We start from the raw sequence: 18751 nt of genomic DNA on the forward strand, positions 1-18751 counted from the left end.
CGTAGTCTCTCCCCGTAGCTCATACCCGTCAGCTCGGGTATTAGTCTGGTGCATACCTTTGAACCTTCTCCAACTTAGCCATATGCTTACTAAGTCATATGCATGTTGGAGCTGCATACTCCAGGACTGGTCTGATATATGTAGAAAACAAGGTTCTAAATGATCAGCAGGGCCACTTCTCTACCTCTTGTGTCCCTCCTTCCTTACTACATAGTATTCTTGTAGTGTTGTTGTGACTTCTGTCAGTTTTGTTTCTGTGAGTGCTATTATGACTGAGTGTTTCTTCTTGTGAATGTTCCCCAAGTTCACTTATTTTATTTGTAATCCCATCTATGTTTGAGAACATTGTCTTAAAGGTCGATTTCTCCTGTCCATTCTTGCTTCCTGTCTTCCTTGTTGAGCATTCCGTTGGCACAGGAAGTTGTTCCATGGGTGTGGCAGATTGTAAGATAGTTAACGGCACATCAGAGAATTCTGGGGTGAAAAGATGGAGTGTTAAGGGAAGAGGCAACAGGAAGGCTATGGGGTGAGGTGGGAGGGAAGAGTGGACATTTGAATGGGTTACAGGAAAGGCTTGGGATGAGGAGGGTTTCTGAGAGTTGGGGTATTGTACTTCTCTCTTGGGTTGCTGAGCTGCTGGTGGTGGGTTCCCCACTCCCCACTGGGATTGTGGGATTGTTGAGGAGTGGACTGTGGTTCCCTGATACTCTTCTCTCTCCCTGCACTTCTTTTTTGGGTTTGCTGCAATGATTCTTTAGTCCCTCGTCATGTTCCATCTAAAGGAATACCTTGTATTCCATTACATTTAACAGTTTACTCTTCTTTGCTAGAATTTCCTCTTTTGTGTCTCGCTCATGAATACTGTCTTTATCAGTCGATCTCTGTGAATAAGTAAAGGGAAGCCTGAAAGCTTGAAAACCTTCTCTGCACTTTGTTCCGCACCCTCCATCTGTACCCCTTTCATGCTCTGTCACTGCCGCCCTGCTCTTAGCTTTCCACTTTGCCTGACTGGAACCTTGATGTTCCTTCATGCCTACTACTACCACTTATATTTTCCTTTCCAGCAGCTGACTAGGGCACCTTACTACTTCCTGTGAGGAAGCTGCTCTCATGGCTACTCCAATGTGGACATAACTTCTGGGGTCTTTCTTGGCATCTACAACTGTGGCTTGTATTGTAGGGGTTCCCTCCGTTTCCCAGTTTCCTGGGGATAGTTGTAGTCTGGTACTGAGCTTGAGTAGTGTTCTGCCTGAGGCTTTATACCTCTTCCTTAACTGCTCTCAGCTCGTCTTGTAGACTCTTTATTGTGTCCCTCATGTCTCCCAGTTCCTGGGTGCTAAGACTGTTGCTGGTCCTGTTGCTGGTGGGGTCCCTGGTGCTGGTGTGGGCTGCGTCGTGACCCCTTCACTCTCCAGGTTACCCCGCAGTAATAGGTTATCTGTGTTTGGTGGAGTGGACTACGTGCCGGCCATCACACGCGCTCCACCACAACAACGCCTGCACCCTCTTGTTGTCCGGAGCGGTGTTCTGTCCAGTGGCTCCCCGGGGGATATTGTGTCACGTGTCCGGGGGGGCTATTGTGTCCAGCGGCTCCCCGGGGGATATTCTGTCACGTGTCCGGGGGGCTATTGTGTCCAGTGGCTCCCCGGGGGATATTGTGTCACGTGTCCGGGGGGCTATTGTGTCCAGTGGCTCCCCGGGGGATATTCTGTCACGTGTCCGGGGGGCTATTGTGTCCAGTGGCTCCCCGGGGGATATTGTGTCACGTGTCCGGGGGGCTATTGTGTCCAGCGGCTCCCCGGGGGATATTCTGTCACGTGTCCGGGGGGCTATTGTGTCCAGTGGCTCCCCGGGGGATATTGTGTCACGTGTCCGGGGGGCTATTGTGTCCAGTGGCTCCCCGGGGGATATTCTGTCACGTGTCCGGGGGGCTATTGTGTCCAGTGGCTCCCCGGGGGATATTGTGTCACGTGTCCGGGGGGCTATTGTGTCCAGCGGCTCCCCGGGGGATATTGTGTCAGGTGTCCGGGGGGCTATTGTGTCCAGTGGCTCCCCGGGGGATATTGTGTCAGGTGTCCGGGGGGCTATTGTGTCCAGTGGCTCCCCGGGGGATATTGTGTCAGGTGTCCGGGGGGCTATTGTGTCCAGTGGCTCCCCGGGGGATATTCTGTCAGGTGTCCGGGGGGCTATTGTGTCCAGTGGCTCCCCGGGGGATATTCTGTCACGTGTCCGGGGGGCTATTGTGTCCAGCGGCTTCCTGGGAGAAACTGTTTTGTGTTCGCCAGAAATGGCTGTAAAAAGATTCAAATATGATTTAGCTCCCACACATTTCTTGTGTAAATTTATGAAATAATTAACATATAAACCGTCCAATATGTTCTTGGCTCAGATGTCATTTAGATGTTGGTTACTCTGGCCTAACTTATTTTATTAATAATCACTGGACGGTCTAATTGTAGTGATTTATGGCTTGAGTGCTGAGGTGGTGGGCGGCCTCAACATGTACTCACCTATTTGTGCTTGCGGGGGTTGAGCTCTGGCTCTTTGGTCCCGCCTCTCAACTGTCAATCAACTGTTGTACAGGTTCCTGAGCCTATTGGGCTCTATCATATCTACGCTTGAAACTGTGTATGGAGTCAGCCTCCACCACATTACTGCCTAATGCATTCCATTTGTCAACTACTCTGACACTAAAAAAAATCTTTCTAATATCTCTGTGGCTCATTTGGGCACTCAGTTTCCACCTGTGTCCCCTAGTGCGTGTGCCCCTTGAGTTAAATAGCCTGTCTTTATCTACCCTGTCAATTCCTCTGAGAATCTTGTACGTGGTAATCATATCCTCCCCTAACTCTTCTGTCTTCTAGCGACGTGAGGTTTAATTCCCGTAGTCTCTCCTCGTAGCTCATACCTCTCATCTCGGGTACTAGTCTGGTGGCAAACCTTTGAACTTTTTCCAGTTTGGTCTTATCCTTGACTAGATATGGACTCCATGCTGGGGCTGCATACTCCAGGATTGGTCTGACATAGGTGGTATACAAAGTTCTGAATGATTCCTTGCACAAGTGTCTAAATACCGTTCTTATGTTAGCCAGCCTGGCATATGCTGCTGATGTTATCCTCTTGATATGGGCTGCAGGAGACAGGTCTGGCGTGATATCAACCCCCAGGTCTTTCTCTCTCTCTCTGACTCGTGTAGAATTTCATCTCCCAAATGATACCTTGTATCTGGCCTCCTGCTCCCTACACCTATCTTCATTACATTACATTTGCTTGGGTTAAACTCTAACAACCATTTGTTCGACCATTCCTTTAGTTTGTCTAGATCTTCTTGAAGCCTCAAGCAGTCCTCCTCTGTCTTAATCCTTCTCATAATTTTGGCATCGTCAGCAAACATTGAGAGAAATGAGTCTATACCCTCCGGGAGATCATTTACATATATCAGAAACAAGATAGGACCGAGTACAGAGCCCTGTGGGACTCCACTGGTGACTTCACTCCAATCTGAGCTCTCACCCCTCACTGAAACTCTTTGCTTCCTATTGCTTAGGTACTCCCTTATCCACTGGAGCACCTTACCAGTTACTCCTGCCTGTTTCTCCAGCTTATGTACCTGCCTCTTATGGGGGACTGTATCAAAAGCTTTCCGACAGTCCAAAAAAATGCAGTCCACCCAGCCTTCTCTTTCTTGCTTAATCTTTGTCACCTGATCGTAGAATTCTATCAAGCCTGAACTTGATAGAATTCAAGTTCAGGCTTGAATTTGAATTCAAGCCTGAAATTGAATTTCAGGCTTGAAATTCTGAAGCCTGAATTTCTTCAGGCTTCAGAAATTCAGAAATTTACCCTCCCTGAACCCATTTTGATGGGTTGTTACGAAGTCCCTTCTCTCCAGATGTGTTTCTAGATTTTTTTCTCACGATCTTCTCCATCACTTTGCATGGTATGCAAGTTAAGGACACTGGCCTGTAGTTCAGTGCCTCTTTTCTGTCACCCTTTTTGTATATTGGGACCACATTAGCCGCCTTCCATATTTCTGGTAGGTCTCCCATCTCCAGTGACCTACAATACACTATGGAGAGTGGCAAGCAGAGTACCTCTGCACACTCTTCCAATACCCATGGTGAGATCCCGTCTGGACCAACAGCCTTTCTCACATCTAGATCCAACAGGTGTCTCTTGACCTCATCTCTCGTAATTTCGAACCCTTCCAAGGCCGCCTGGTTTACTGCCCCCTCTCCTAGCGCAGTGACCTCACCATATTCTATTGTGAAGACCTCCTGGAACCTCTTGTTGAGTTTCTCACACACCTCTTTGTCATTCTCTGTATACCTGTCCTCGTCTGTTCTAAGTTTCATTACCTGTTCTTTCACTGTTGTTTTCCTTCTGATGTGACTTTGGAGTAGCTTTGGATCGGTCTTGGCTTTGTTTGCCATATCATTTTCATAACTTTTCTCTGCTTCTCTTCTCACCCTGACGTACTCATTCCTGGTTCTCTGGTATCTCTCTCTGCTTTCTGGTGTTCTGTTATTCCGGAAGTTCCTCCACGCCCTTTTGTTCAGTTTCTTCGCTTCCATACATGCCCTATTATACCAGGGATTCTTCTGTTGCTTCTCGGATTTTTCCCTTTGGGCCGGGATGAACCTGTTTACTGCCTCCTGACACTTTTGGGTAACATAGTCCATCATACCTTGTACAGACTTATCTCTGAGGTCTGTGTCCCAAGGTATTTCCCTTAGGAAACTTCTCATCCCCACATCCCCTCATGTGGTACACGGAGTGGGCGGCCACATGTGGTAGACAGAGTGGGCGGCCTCATGTGGTAGACAGAGTGGGCGGCCTCATGTGGTAGACAGAGTGGGCGGCCTCATGTGGTAGACAGAGTGGGCGGCCACAACATGTGGTAGACAATAGAGCAGCTTCCAGTCATCCCAGAGTCATCTCTCTGGCCGGCAAAGTCACTCATAAATTGAATTTAATTTAATATATTATTTATTGAAATTATCTCGCGTAAAGAATAATGAGCATATTAATAGTAGGCTCTTACGTGAGATATTGTGTTGCCGCTCTCAAGTTCCTCAGCGTCTCCCGCCATATATACCGCCACAACACCTGCCCTGGGTTACTGGGGCGGGGTACCACTTATCTATGGCTGAAGTGCGAGGTGCGCACGACTTGACTTAGGACTCTAGGAGACGTTCAGAACGGCAGCAGAACACTAAGACTCTGGCTGGGTTACGAGGGCGGGCTGGTACCAGCCGCCATGCAGTCAGCCAGGCGCCAGCGTCGTCTTCCTCCCGCCACCGCCGGAGTCAAGGAGAAACTATCGTATATTATTTACTCATTTAGATTTTTTAAGGCTCTATCTGTGTGTAAATTTTAACACATAATGTTAACTCAATAAATTCTTTAAGAAATAGTTTATTTCATTCGTTTAATTTATAACGAGTGATCGGAGACCAATTTAGTTTCCAATTTGTTTGTGATTGTGTGTGACGCAAGAGCCAGGCCGACGCTGCCAGCCATGGGGTATTGTGTGTGACGCAAGAGCTAGGCCGACGCCGCCAGCCATGGGGTATTGTGTGTGACGCAGGAGCCAGGCCGACGCCGCCAGCCATGGGGTATTGTGTGTGACGCAGGAGCCAGGCCGACGCCGCCAGCCATGGGGTATTGTGTGTGACGCAGGAGCCAGGCCGACGCCGCCAGCCATGGGGTATTGTGTGTGACGCAGGAGCCAGGCCGACGCCGCCAGCCATGGGGTATTGTGTGTGACGCAGGAGCCAGGCCGACGCCGCCAGCCATGGGGTATTGTGTGTGACGCAGGAGCCAGGCCGACGCCGCCAGCCATAGGGTATTGTGTGTGACGCAGGAGCCAGGCCGACGCCGCCAGCCATGGGGTATTGTGTGTGACGCAGGAGCCAGGCCGACGCCGCCAGCCATGGTGTATTGTGTGTGACGCAAGAGCCAGGCCGACGCCGCCAGCCATGGGGTATTGTGTGTGACGCAGGAGCCAGGCCGACGCCGCCAGCCATGGGGTATTGTGTGTGACGCAGGAGCCAGGCCGACGCCGCCAGCCATGGGGTATTGTGTGTGACGCAGGAGCCAGGCCGACGCCGCCAGCCATGGGGTATTGGCGTCGCTCCAATCTTACAAACATATACTATGTATGAATTTGTTAATTAAATAGTGTGTCTCTCATAAAGCTTTATACTAATATTTCATTATTACAAGTTATTGTAATATTTCCCACAGCTTCAGAGGAGTATTCTGACCTGTGGCTTCAGAGGAGTATTCTGGCCTGTGGCTTCAGAGGAGTATTCTGGCCTGTGGCTTCAGAGGAGTATTCTGACCTGTGGCTTCAGAGGAGTATTCTGACCTGTGGCTTCAGAGGAGTATTCTGGCCTGTGGCTTCAGAGGAGTATTCTGACCTGTGGCTTCAGAGGAGTATTCTGGCCTGTGGCTTCAGAGGAGTATTCTGGCCTGTGGCTTCAGAGGAGTATTCTGGCCTGTGGCTTCAGAGGAGTATTCTGACCTGTGGCTTCAGAGGAGTATTCTGGCCTGTGGCTTCAGAGGAGTATTCTGACCTGTGGCTTCAGAGGAGTATTCTGACCTGTGGCTTCAGAGGAGTATTCTGGCCTGTGGCTTCAGAGGAGTATTCTGACCTGTGGCTTCAGAGGAGTATTCTGACCTGTGGCTTCAGAGGAGTATTCTGGCCTGTGGCTTCAGAGGAGTATTCTGACCTGTGGCTTCAGAGGAGTATTCTGGCCTGTGGCTTCAGAGGAGTATTCTGACCTGTGGCTTCAGAGGAGTATTCTGGCCTGTGGCTTCAGAGGAGTATTCTGACCTGTGGCTTCAGAGGAGTATTCTGACCTGTGGCTTCAGAGGAGTATTCTGGCCTGTGGCTTCAGAGGAGTATTCTGACCTGTGGCTTCAGAGGAGTATTCTGACCTGTGGCTTCAGAGGAGTATTCTGGCCTGTGGCTTCAGAGGAGTATTCTGACCTGTGGCTTCAGAGGAGTATTCTGACCTGTGGCTTCAGAGGAGTATTCTGACCTGTGGCTTCAGAGGAGTATTCTGGCCTGTGGCTTCAGAGACTCCTATCAGCGTCGCTATACAGAGGTCGTGACATCTTAAACATGCTAAACGGGCCTATTTTATATGTATTTCTTTTTATAAAGCTTTCTAGCAAGCAGTGACAGATGTCGGAAAACCCGACACCATATACTAATATTAATACAATATACAGATAATATTGCTGCTGGGTTGTATAAACAAGTTAACCCATAGAAAATGTAGCCTATAGTGCAATTTTCCGTCAATACAAAACGGGATATCATTGCTACGTTGCTATTCAATTTACCAGCTATTCTGCTGGGAATTATTCCTAATACAACATTCTTTGGACTCTAAACATCATAAAAACACATCACTTAAATTAACTTAATTATTAGTACCAAAATAGAGTAAATGTTGGCACTCTCTAACTACTTCTTGACGCATCTGGGGCCAGATTCTCGAAAGCACTTACGAACCTGTACATCTTTTCTCAATGTTTGGCGGCTTTGTTTCTAATTATTAAACAGTTAATGAGCTCCGAAGCACCAGGAGGCTTGTTTATAACAATAACAACAGTTGATTGGCAAGTTTTCATGCTTGTAAACTGTTTAATAAATGTAACCAAAGCCATCAAAGATTGAGGAAAGATGTACACGTTCGTAAGTGCTTTCGTGAATCTGGCCCTTGGAGAAGAAGGGATGTGTCAGTGGGAGGGAGGCCTCAGAGTCAGCCATTATTGTTAGACCAGGTCGCTGGAGCAGAACCGCTCCAAATAGACTCCCTTGGACGACGTGTTATGGAGAGTAAATTAGTGCTTCCATCATCAACACGCAGTCATCATCTAGACAAGGGAAGTGTCTGTCCGAAACCCGTTTATTATCTTTACATTCCTGGTAGTGTTAGGTAGGAACGAGGGGGAGCCACCATCCCAGAGGGAGTAATATTCCCATCTCCTTATTTAAATTGGCAATATTTCCTCTGCAGGCGATGAGTCACAATAACGTGGCTAAAGTATGTTGACCAGACCACACACTAGAAGGTGAAAGGACGACGACGTTTCGGTCCGTCCTGGACCATTCTCAAGTCGATTGAGAATGAATCGGTCCGTCCTGGACTTGAGAATGGTCCAGGACGGACCGAAACGTCGTCGTCCCTTCACCTTCTAGTGTGGGGTCTGGTCAACATATTTCCTCTGATATAGCTGTCATATAGATAGGATTATTGTTATTATTGCAAGTGCCCTTTGACAGGACCAATTGAAGAGGAAGCAGAAGTTACTTGGTACACCAGTACATGCTGGTGATGCCAGCCTCAACCACCAGGATTATTTGGTGTCATTATCCTTGTTTACACTTGGTGAACCAGGCCTACCATACAATAAGATAAGGCCTCCTAATTTGTATTACTAATAAGTAGTCTAATATTATAGTGAATGTTAGTCAATCAATTTTGATTGACTAATCATAATTTAATATACCCCCCCCCCTTAATGTGCAAGGAGTCGATTTGTGAGAATTTGCAGATATACATACACTAAATAGCATACACTTTGCTATCGAAATATATAAATTAACATAGATATAAATTCATATAAATTAAATAAATATAAATATCACAGGTCGGTTCCCCACAACAGTGATGTGACAGTCATGTGACGGTGATGTGACGGTGATGTGACAGTGATGTGACGGTGATGTGACGGTGATGTGACAGTGATGTGACGGTGATGTGACAGTGATGCTGTCAAGTTTCTCCCGGTCTGGTAATTGGTTTCATTGTCCCCGTCCTCTCTCACTTTCTCTTTCTTGTTCACTCCTTCGTTAGTGGTCTCCTGTCACTCACCCGTCACTGTTCCGTCACTCCCCGTCACTCACCCGTCACTGTTCCGTCACTCACCCGTCACTGTTCCGTCACTCACCCGTCACTGTTCCGTCACTCACCCGTCACTGTTCCGTCCCTCACCCGTCACTGTTCCATCCCTCACCCGTCACTGTTCCGTCCCTCACCCGTCACTGTTCCGTCCCTCACCGGTCACTGTTCCGTCACTCACCCGTCACTATTCCGTCCCTCACCCGTCACTGTTCCGTCCCTCACCCGTCACTCTGTTCCGTCACTCACCCGTCACTGTTCCGTCACTCACCCGTCACTGTCTTCCGTCACTCACAGGTCACTGTGTTCCGTCACTCACCCGTCACTGTGTTCCGTCACTCACCCTTCACTGTTCCGTCACTCACCCGTCACTGTTCCGTCCCTCACCCGTCACTGTTCCGTCACTCACCCGTCACTGTCCCGTCACTCCCCGTCACTCACCCGTCACTGTTCCGTCACTCACCCGTCACTGTTCCGTCACTCACCCGTCACTGTTCCGTCACTCACCCGTCACTGTTCCGTCCCTCACCCGTCACTGTTCCATCCCTCACCCGTCACTGTTCCGTCCCTCACCCGTCACTGTTCCGTCCCTCACCGGTCACTGTTCCGTCACTCACCCGTCACTATTCCGTCCCTCACCCGTCACTGTTCCGTCCCTCACCCGTCACTCTGTTCCGTCACTCACCCGTCACTGTTCCGTCACTCACCCGTCACTGTCTTCCGTCACTCACAGGTCACTGTGTTCCGTCACTCACCCGTCACTGTGTTCCGTCACTCACCCTTCACTGTTCCGTCACTCACCCGTCACTGTTCCGTCCCTCACCCGTCACTGTTCCGTCACTCACCCGTCACTGTTCCGTCACTCACCCGTCACTGTTCCGTCACTCACCCGTCACTGTTCCGTCACTCACCCGTCACTGTTCCGTCACTCACCCGTCACTGTTCCGTCACTCACCCGTCACTGTTCCGTCACTCACCCGTCACTGTTCCGTCACTCATCCGTCACTGTTCCGTCACTCACCCGTCACTGTTCCGTCCCTGTTCCGTCACTCACCCGTGACTGTTCCGTCACTCACCCGTCACTGTTCCGTCACTCACCCGTCACTGTTCCGTCCCTCACCCGTCACTGTTCCGTCACTCACCCGTCACTGTGTTCCGTCACTCACCCGTCACTGTTCCGTCACTGTTCTGTCACTCACCCGTGACTGTTCCGTCACTGTTCCGTCACTCACCCGTCACTGTTCCGTCCCGCACCCGTCACTGTTCCGTCACTCACCCGTCACTGTTCAGTCACTCACCCGTCACTGTTCCGTCCCTCACCCGTCACTGTGTTCCGTCACTCACCCGTCACTGTTCCGTCACTCACCCGTTACTGTTCCGTCCCTCACCCGTCACTGTGTTCCGTCACTCACCCGTCACTGTTCCGTCACTTACTCGTCACTCCACTTAACAGAGTGTTCGGTGAGTACGTTACTGTCAGTAGCCTTCCATCATGGTAGTGAAGGAAGCCCTCCATCATGGTAGTGAAGGAAGCCTTCCATCATGGTAGTGAAGGAAGCCCGCCATCATGGTAGTGAAAGAAGCCTTCCATCATGGTAGTGAAGGAAGCCCGCCATCATGGTAGTGAAGGAAGCCCGCCATCATGGTAGTGAAGGAAGCCCTCCATCATGGTAGTGAAGGAAGCCCACAATCATGGTAGTGAAGGAAGCCCGCCATCATGGTAGTGAAGGAAGCCCACCATCATGGTAGTGAAGGAAGCCCTACATCATGGTAGTGAAGGAAACCCACCATCATGGTAGTGAAGGAAGCCCACCATCATGGTAGTGAAGGAAGCCCACCATCATGGTAGAGAAGGAAGCCCTACATCATGGTAGTGAAGGAAACCCACCATCATGGTAGTGAAGGAAGCCCTCCATCATGGTAGTGAAGGAAGCCCACCATCATGGTAGTGAAGATAGCCCTCCATCATGGTAGTGAAGATAGCCCTCCATCATGGTAGTGAAGGAAGCCCACCATCTTGGTAGTGAAGGAAGCCCACCATCATGGTAGTGAAGGAAGCCCACCATCATGGTAGTGAAGGAAGCCCTACATCATGGTAGTGAAGGAAACCCACCATCATGGTAGTGAAGGAAGCCCACCATCATGGTAGTGAAGGAAGCCCACCATCATGGTAGAGAAGGAAGCCCTACATCATGGTAGTGAAGGAAACCCACCATCATGGTAGTGAAGGAAGCCCTCCATCATGGTAGTGAAGGAAGCCCACCATCATGGTAGTGAAGATAGCCCTCCATCATGGTAGTGAAGATAGCCCTCCATCATGGTAGTGGAGGAAGCCCTCCATCATGGTAGTGAAGGAAGCCCACCATCATGGTAGTGAAGGAAGCCCACCATCATGGTAGTGAAGGAAGCCCTACATCATGGTAGTGAAGGAAACCCACCATCATGGTAGTGAAGGAAGCCCACCATCATGGTAGTGAAGGAAGCCCTCCATCATGGTAGTGAAGGAAGCCCACCATCATGGTAGAGAAGGAAGCCCACCATCATGGTAGTCAAGGAAGCCCACCATCATGGTAGTGAAGGAAGCCCTCCATCATGGTAGTGAAGGAAGCCCACCATCATGGTAGTGAAGGAAGCCCACCATCATGGTAGAGAAGGAAGCCCACCATCATGGTAGTGAAGGAAGCCCTCCATCATGGTAGTGAAGGAAGCCCACCATCATGGTAGAGAAGGAAGCCCACCATCATGGTAGTGAAGGAAGCCCTCCATCATGGTAGAGAAGGAAGCCCACATCATGGTAGTGAAGGAAGCCCTCCATCATGGTAGTGAAGGAAGCCCTCCACCATGGTAGTGAAGGAAGCCCACCATCATGGTAGAGAAGGAAGCCCACCATCATGGTAGTGAAGGAAGCCCTCCATCATGATAGTGAAGGAAGCCCTCCATCATGGTAGTGAAGGAAGCCCACCATCATGGTAGTGAAGGAAGCCCTCCATCATGGTAGTGAAGGAAGCCCACCATCATGGTAGTGAAGGAAGCCCTCCATCATGGTAGTGAAGGAAGCCCACCATCATGGTAGTGAAGGAAGCCCTCCATCATGGTAGTGAAGGAAGCCCTCCATCATGGTAGTGAAGGAAGCCCTCCATCATGGTAGTGAAGGAAGCCCACCATCATGGTAGTGAAGGAAGCCCACCATCATGGTAGTGAAGGAAGCCCTCCATCATGGTATTGAAGGAAGCCCTCCATCATGTTAGTGAAGGAAGCCCACCATCATGGTAGAGAAGGAAGCCCACCATCATGGTAGTGAAGGAAGCCCACCATCATGGTAGTGAAGGAAGCCCTCCATCATGGTAGTGAAGGAAGCCCTCTATCATGGTAGTGAAGGAAGCCCTCCATCATGGTAGTGAAGGAAGCCCACCATCATGGTAGTGAAGGAAGCCCTCCATCATGGTAGTGAAGGAAGCCCTCCATCATGGTAGTGAAGGAAGCCCACCATCATGGTAGTGAAGGAAGCCCTCACTCATGGTAGAGAAGGAAGCCCTCCATCATGGTAGTGAAGGAAGCCAACCATCCTGGTAGTGAAGGAAGCCCTCACTCATGGTAGAGAAGGAAGCCCTCCATCATGGTAGTGAAGGAAGCCCACCATCCTGGTAGTGAAGGAAGCCCTCCATCATGGTAGTGAAGGAAGCCCTCCATCATGGTAGTGAAGGAAGCCCACCATCCTGGTAGTGAAGGAAGCCCTCCATCATGGTAGTGAAGGAAGCCCTCCATCATGGTAGTGAAGGAAGCCCTCCATCATGGTAGTGAAGGAAGCCCACCATCCTGGTAGTGAAGGAAGCCCTCCATCATGGTAGTGAAGGAAGCCCTCCATCATGGTAGTGAAGGAAGCCCTCCATCATGGTAGTGAAGGAAGCCCACCATCCTGGTAGTGAAGGAAGCCCGCCATCATGGTAGTGAAGAAAGCCCGTCATCATGGTAGTGAAGGAAGCCCTCCATCATGGTAGTGAAGGAAGCCCACCATCATGGTAGGGAAGGAAGCCCTCCATCATGGTAGTGAAGGAAGCCCGCCATCATGGTAGTGAAGGAAGCCCGCCATCATGGTAGTGAAAGAGCCGAACCATTACATCCATCATTGTTGCTGTTGTTACACAATGAAGAATTTAGTAAATTATCTTAAAGACTTGAGGAGGAGGAGGAGGAGGAGGAGGAGGAGGAGGAGGAAGAGGAGGAGGAGGAGGAGGAGGAGGAGGAGGAGGAGGAGGAGGAGGAGGAGGAGGAGGAGGAGGAGGAGGAGAAGGAGGCGGAGGAGGAGGAGGAGGAGGAGGAGGAGGAGGAGGAGGCGGGAGTGCAGGTAGCCGCAGCACCTATTACGGCTAAAGAGACAGATAGACAGACAGACAGACAGACAGACAGACAGACAGACAGACAGACAGACAGACAGACAGACAGACAGACAGACAGACAGACAGACAGACAGACAGACGGACGGACGGACGGACGGACTGACAGACACATAAAAGGTTGTTACAAAAGTTGGAGCAACAGGCAGGAGTAAAAGGGAAGGTGCTCCAGTGGATAAGGGAGTACTTAAGTAACAGGAAACAGCGAGTAACGGTGAGGGGGGAGACATCAGAGTGGCGAGATGTCACCAGCGGAGTCCCACAGGGCTCAGTACTTGGACCCATCCTGTTTCTAATATATGTAAACGATCTTCCAGAGGGTATAGACTCCTTCCTCTCAATGTTTGCTGATGATGCAAAAATTATGAGAAGAATCAAGACGGATGAAGATAGACAGAGACTACAGGACGACCTGGACAAACTGGAGGAATGGTCTAGAAAATGGCTGCTAAAGTTCAACTCAGGAAAGTGTAAGGTAATGAAATTAGGCGAAGGGAGCAGGAGGCTGAACACAAGCTACCATCTGGGAGGTGAAATCCTGCAAGAGTCAAATAGAGAGAAAGATCTGAGGGGTTGATATCACACCGAACCCCAGAGGCCCATATCAAAAGGATATCATCAGCGACATACGCTAGACTGGCCAACATAAGAACTGCCTTTAGAAACTTGTGTAAGGAATCGTTCAGGACCCTGTATACCACTTATGTCAGACCAATCCTTGAATATGCAGCTCCAGCCTGGAGTCCATATCTAGTTAAACACAAGACAGTGTTAGAGAAGATTCAGCGGTATGCCACCAGGCTCGCCCCGGAACTGAGAGGGATGAGCTACGAGGAAAGGCTAAAGGAGCTGAACCTCACGTCCCTAGAAAACAGAAGAGTAAGGGGAGACATGATAACCACCTACAAAATTCTCAGGGGAATTGACAGGATGGAGAAAGACAAACTCTTCAGCACGAGTGGAACACTAACAAAGGAACTCAGGTGGAAACTTAGTACCCAGATGAGCCACAGAGACGTTAGAAAGATTTTTTCAGTGTCAGAGTAGTTAATAAATGGAATGCATTAGGAAGTGATGTGGTGGAGGCTGACTCCATACACAGTTTTAAATGTAGATATGATAGAGCCCAGTAGGCTCAGGAACCTGTACACCAGTTGATTGACAGTTGAGAGGCGGGACCAAAGAGCCAGAGCTCAACCCCCGCAAGCACAATTAGGTGAGTATAGACAGACAGACAGTAAGACAGACAGAACTTACAACACTGTGACACTCTCTACCTGTAAATTTGAATGTTATTCTTTGTCCAAAATTTATTTTCCAGGTCCAGCTGTATTTGCACCCTGGTCACTTGCACTCCCCTGGTGCGCCAACAGTGCTCATCAACACCCTGGTCACTTGCACTCCCCTGGTGCGCCAACAGTGCTCATCAACACCCTGGTCACTTGCACTCCCCTGGTGCGCCAACAGTGCTCATCAACACCCTGGTCACTTGCACTCCCCTGGTGCGCCAACAGTGCTCATCAACACCCTGGTCACTTGCACTCCCCTGGTGCGCCAACAGTGCTCATCAACACCCTGGTCACTTGCACTCCCCTGGTGCGCCAACAGTGCTCATCAACACCCTGGTCACTTGCACTCCCCTGGTGCGCCAACAGTGCTCATCAACACCCTGGTCACTTGCACTCCCCTGGTGCGCCAACAGTGCTCATCAACACCCTGGTCACTTGCACTCCCCTGGTGCGCCAACAGTGCTCATCAACACCCTGGTCACTTGCACTCCCCTGGTGCGCCAACAGTGCTCATCAACACCCTGGTCACTTGCACTCCCCTGGTGCGCCAACAGTGCTCATCAACACCCTGGTCACTTGCACTCCCCTGGTGCGCCAACAGTGCTCATCAACACCCTGGTCACTTGCACTCCCCTGGTGCGCCAACAGTGCTCATCAACACCCTGGTCACTTGCACTCCCCTGGTGCGCCAACAGTGCTCATCAACACCCTGGTCACTTGCACTCCCCTGGTGCGCCAACAGTGCTCATCAACACCCTGGTCACTTGCACTCCCCTGGTGCGCCAACAGTGCTCATCAACACCCTGGTCACTTGCACTCCCCTGGTGCGCCAACAGTGCTCATCAACACCCTGGTCACTTGCACTCCCCTGGTGCGCCAACAGTGCTCATCAACACCCTGGTCACTTGCACTCCCCTGGTGCGCCAACAGTGCTCATCAACACCCTGGTCACTTGCACTCCCCTGGTGCGCCAACAGTGCTCATCAACACCCTGGTCACTTGCACTCCCCTGGTGCGCCAACAGTGCTCATCAACACCCTGGTCACTTGCACTCCCCTGGTGCGCCAACAGTGCTCATCAACACCCTGGTCACTTGCACTCCCCTGGTGCGCCAACAGTGCTCATCAACACCCTGGTCACTTGCACTCCCCTGGTGCGCCAACAGTGCTCATCAACACCCTGGTCACTTGCACTCCCCTGGTGCGCCAACAGTGCTCATCAACACCCTGGTCACTTGCACTCCCCTGGTGCGCCAACAGTGCTCATCAACACCCTGGTCACTTGCACTCCCCTGGTGCGCCAACAGTGCTCATCAACACCCTGGTCACTTGCACTCCCCTGGTGCGCCAACAGTGCTCATCAACACCCTGGTCACTTGCACTCCCCTGGTGCGCCAACAGTGCTCATCAACACCCTGGTCACTTGCACTCCCCTGGTGCGCCAACAGTGCTCATCAACACCCTGGTCACTTGCACTCCCCTGGTGCGCCAACAGTGCTCATCAACACCCTGGTCACTTGCACTCCCCTGGTGCGCCAACAGTGCTCATCAACACCCTGGTCACTTGCACTCCCCTGGTGCGCCAACAGTGCTCATCAACACCCTGGTCACTTGCACTCCCCTGGTGCGCCAACAGTGCTCATCAACACCCTGGTCACTTGCACTCCCCTGGTGCGCCAACAGTGCTCATCAACACCCTGGTCACTTGCACTCCCCTGGTGCGCCAACAGTGCTCATCAACACCCTGGTCACTTGCACTCCCCTGGTGCGCCAACAGTGCTCATCAACACCCTGGTCACTTGCACTCCCCTGGTGCGCCAACAGTGCTCATCAACACCCTGGTCACTTGCACTCCCCTGGTGCGCCAACAGTGCTCATCAACACCCTGGTCACTTGCACTCCCCTGGTGCGCCAACAGTGCTCATCAACACCCTGGTCACTTGCACTCCCCTGGTGCGCCAACAGTGCTCATCAACACCCTGGTCACTTGCACTCCCCTGGTGCGCCAACAGTGCTCATCAACACCCTGGTCACTTGCACTCCCCTGGTGCGCCAACAGTGCTCATCAACACCCTGGTCACTTGCACTCCCCTGGTGCGCCAACAGTGCTCATCAACACGCTATAATAGCGTAGGTAAAATATATAAAATTGAATAGATAAAAGAGAATTCTTCAAATTCCCAAAACTATTGGTGGTGTGGAACTCACTGTTAGGCAAGGACTTGTAGTCTAGGTTCCTTCAGTACACACATGTTGTCGTGTTGGCATGGTTCCCCCTTAGTGGAGACGACAGGTTCCTTCAGTACACACATGTTGTCGTGTTGGCATAGTTCCCCTTGCTGGGGACGACAGGTTCCTTCAGTACACACATGTTGTCGTGTTGGCATAGTTCCCCTTGCTGGGGACGACAGGTTCCTTCAGTACACACATGTTGTCGTGTTGGCATAGTTCCCCTTGCTGGGGACGACAGGTTCCTTCAGTACACACATGTTGTCGTGTTGGCATAGTTCCCCTTGCTGGGGACGACAGGTTCCTTCAGTACACACATGTTGTCGTGTTGGCATGGTTCCCCTTGCTGGGGACGACAGGTTCCTTCAGTACACACATGTTGTCGTGTTGGCATGGTTCCCCTTGCTGGGGACGACAGGTTCCTTCAGTACACACATGTTGTCGTGTTGGCATGGTTCCCCCTTAGTGGAGACGACAGGTTCCTTCAGTACACACATGTTGTCGTGTTGGCATGGTTCCCCCTTAGTGGAGACGACAGGTTCCTTCAGTACACACATGTTGTCGTGTTGGCATGGTTCCCCCTTAGTGGAGACGACAGGTTCCTTCAGTACACACATGTTGTCGTGTTGGCATGGTTCCCTTTGCTGGGGACGACAGGTTCCTTCAGTACACACATGTTGTCGTGTTGGCATGGTTCCCCTTGCTGGGGACGACAGGTTCCTTCAGTACACACATGTTGTCGTGTTGGCATGGTTCCCCCTTAGTGGAGACGACAGGTTCCTTCAGTACACACATGTTGTCGTGTTGGCATGGTTCCCCCTTAGTGGAGACGACAGGTTCCTTCAGTACACACATGTTGTCGTGTTGGCATGGTTCCCCTTACTGGGGACGACAGGTTCCTTCAGTACACACATGTTGTCGTGTTGGCATGGTTCCCCTTGCTGGGGACGACAGGTTCCTTCAGTACACACATGTTGTCGTGTTGGCATGGTTCCCCCTTAGTGGAGACGACAGGTTCCTTCAGTACACACATGTTGTCGTGTTGGCATGGTTCTCCTTACTGGGGACGACAGGTTCCTTCAGTACACACATGTTGTCGTGTTGGCATGGTTCCCCTTGCTGGGGACGACAGGTTCCTTCAGTACACACATGTTGTCGTGTTGGCATGGTTCCCCCTTAGTGGAGACGACAGGTTCCTTCAGTACACACATGTTGTCGTGTTGGCATGGTTCCTCTTGCTGGGGACGACAGGTTCCTTCAGTACACACATGTTGTCGTGCTGGCATGGTTCCCCTTGCTGGGGACGACAGGTTCCTTCAGTACACACATGTTGTCGTGCTGGCATGGTTCCCCTTGCTGGGGACGACAGGTTCCTTCAGTACACACATGTTGTCGTGCTGGCATGGTTCCCCTTGCTGGGGACGACAGGTTCCTTCAGTACACACATGTTGTCGTGCTGGCATGGTTCCCCTTGCTGGGGACGACAGGTTCCTTCAGTACACACATGTTGTCGTGTTGGCATGGTTCCCCTTGCTGGGGACGACAGGTTCCTTCAGTACACACATGTTGTCGTGTTGGCATAGTTCCCCTTGCTGGGGACGACAGGTTCCTTCAGTACACACATGTTGTCGTGCTGGCATGGTTCCCCTTGCTGGGGACGACAGGTTCCTTCAGTACACACATGTTGTCGTGCTGGCATGGTTCCCCTTGCTGGGGACGACAGGTTCCTTCAGTACACACATGTTGTCGTGTTGGCATGGTTCCCCTTGCTGGGGACGACAGGTTCCTTCAGTACACACATGTTGTCGTGTTGGCATAGTTCCCCTTGCTGGGGACGACAGGTTCCTTCAGTACACACATGTTGTCGTGCTGGCATGGTTCCCCTTGCTGGGGACGACAGGTTCCTTCAGTACACACAT

This window comes from Procambarus clarkii, chromosome 47 (assembly GCF_040958095.1).
Source record: "Procambarus clarkii isolate CNS0578487 chromosome 47, FALCON_Pclarkii_2.0, whole genome shotgun sequence".
In the NCBI taxonomy this organism is placed as follows: Eukaryota; Metazoa; Arthropoda; class Malacostraca; order Decapoda; family Cambaridae; genus Procambarus; species Procambarus clarkii.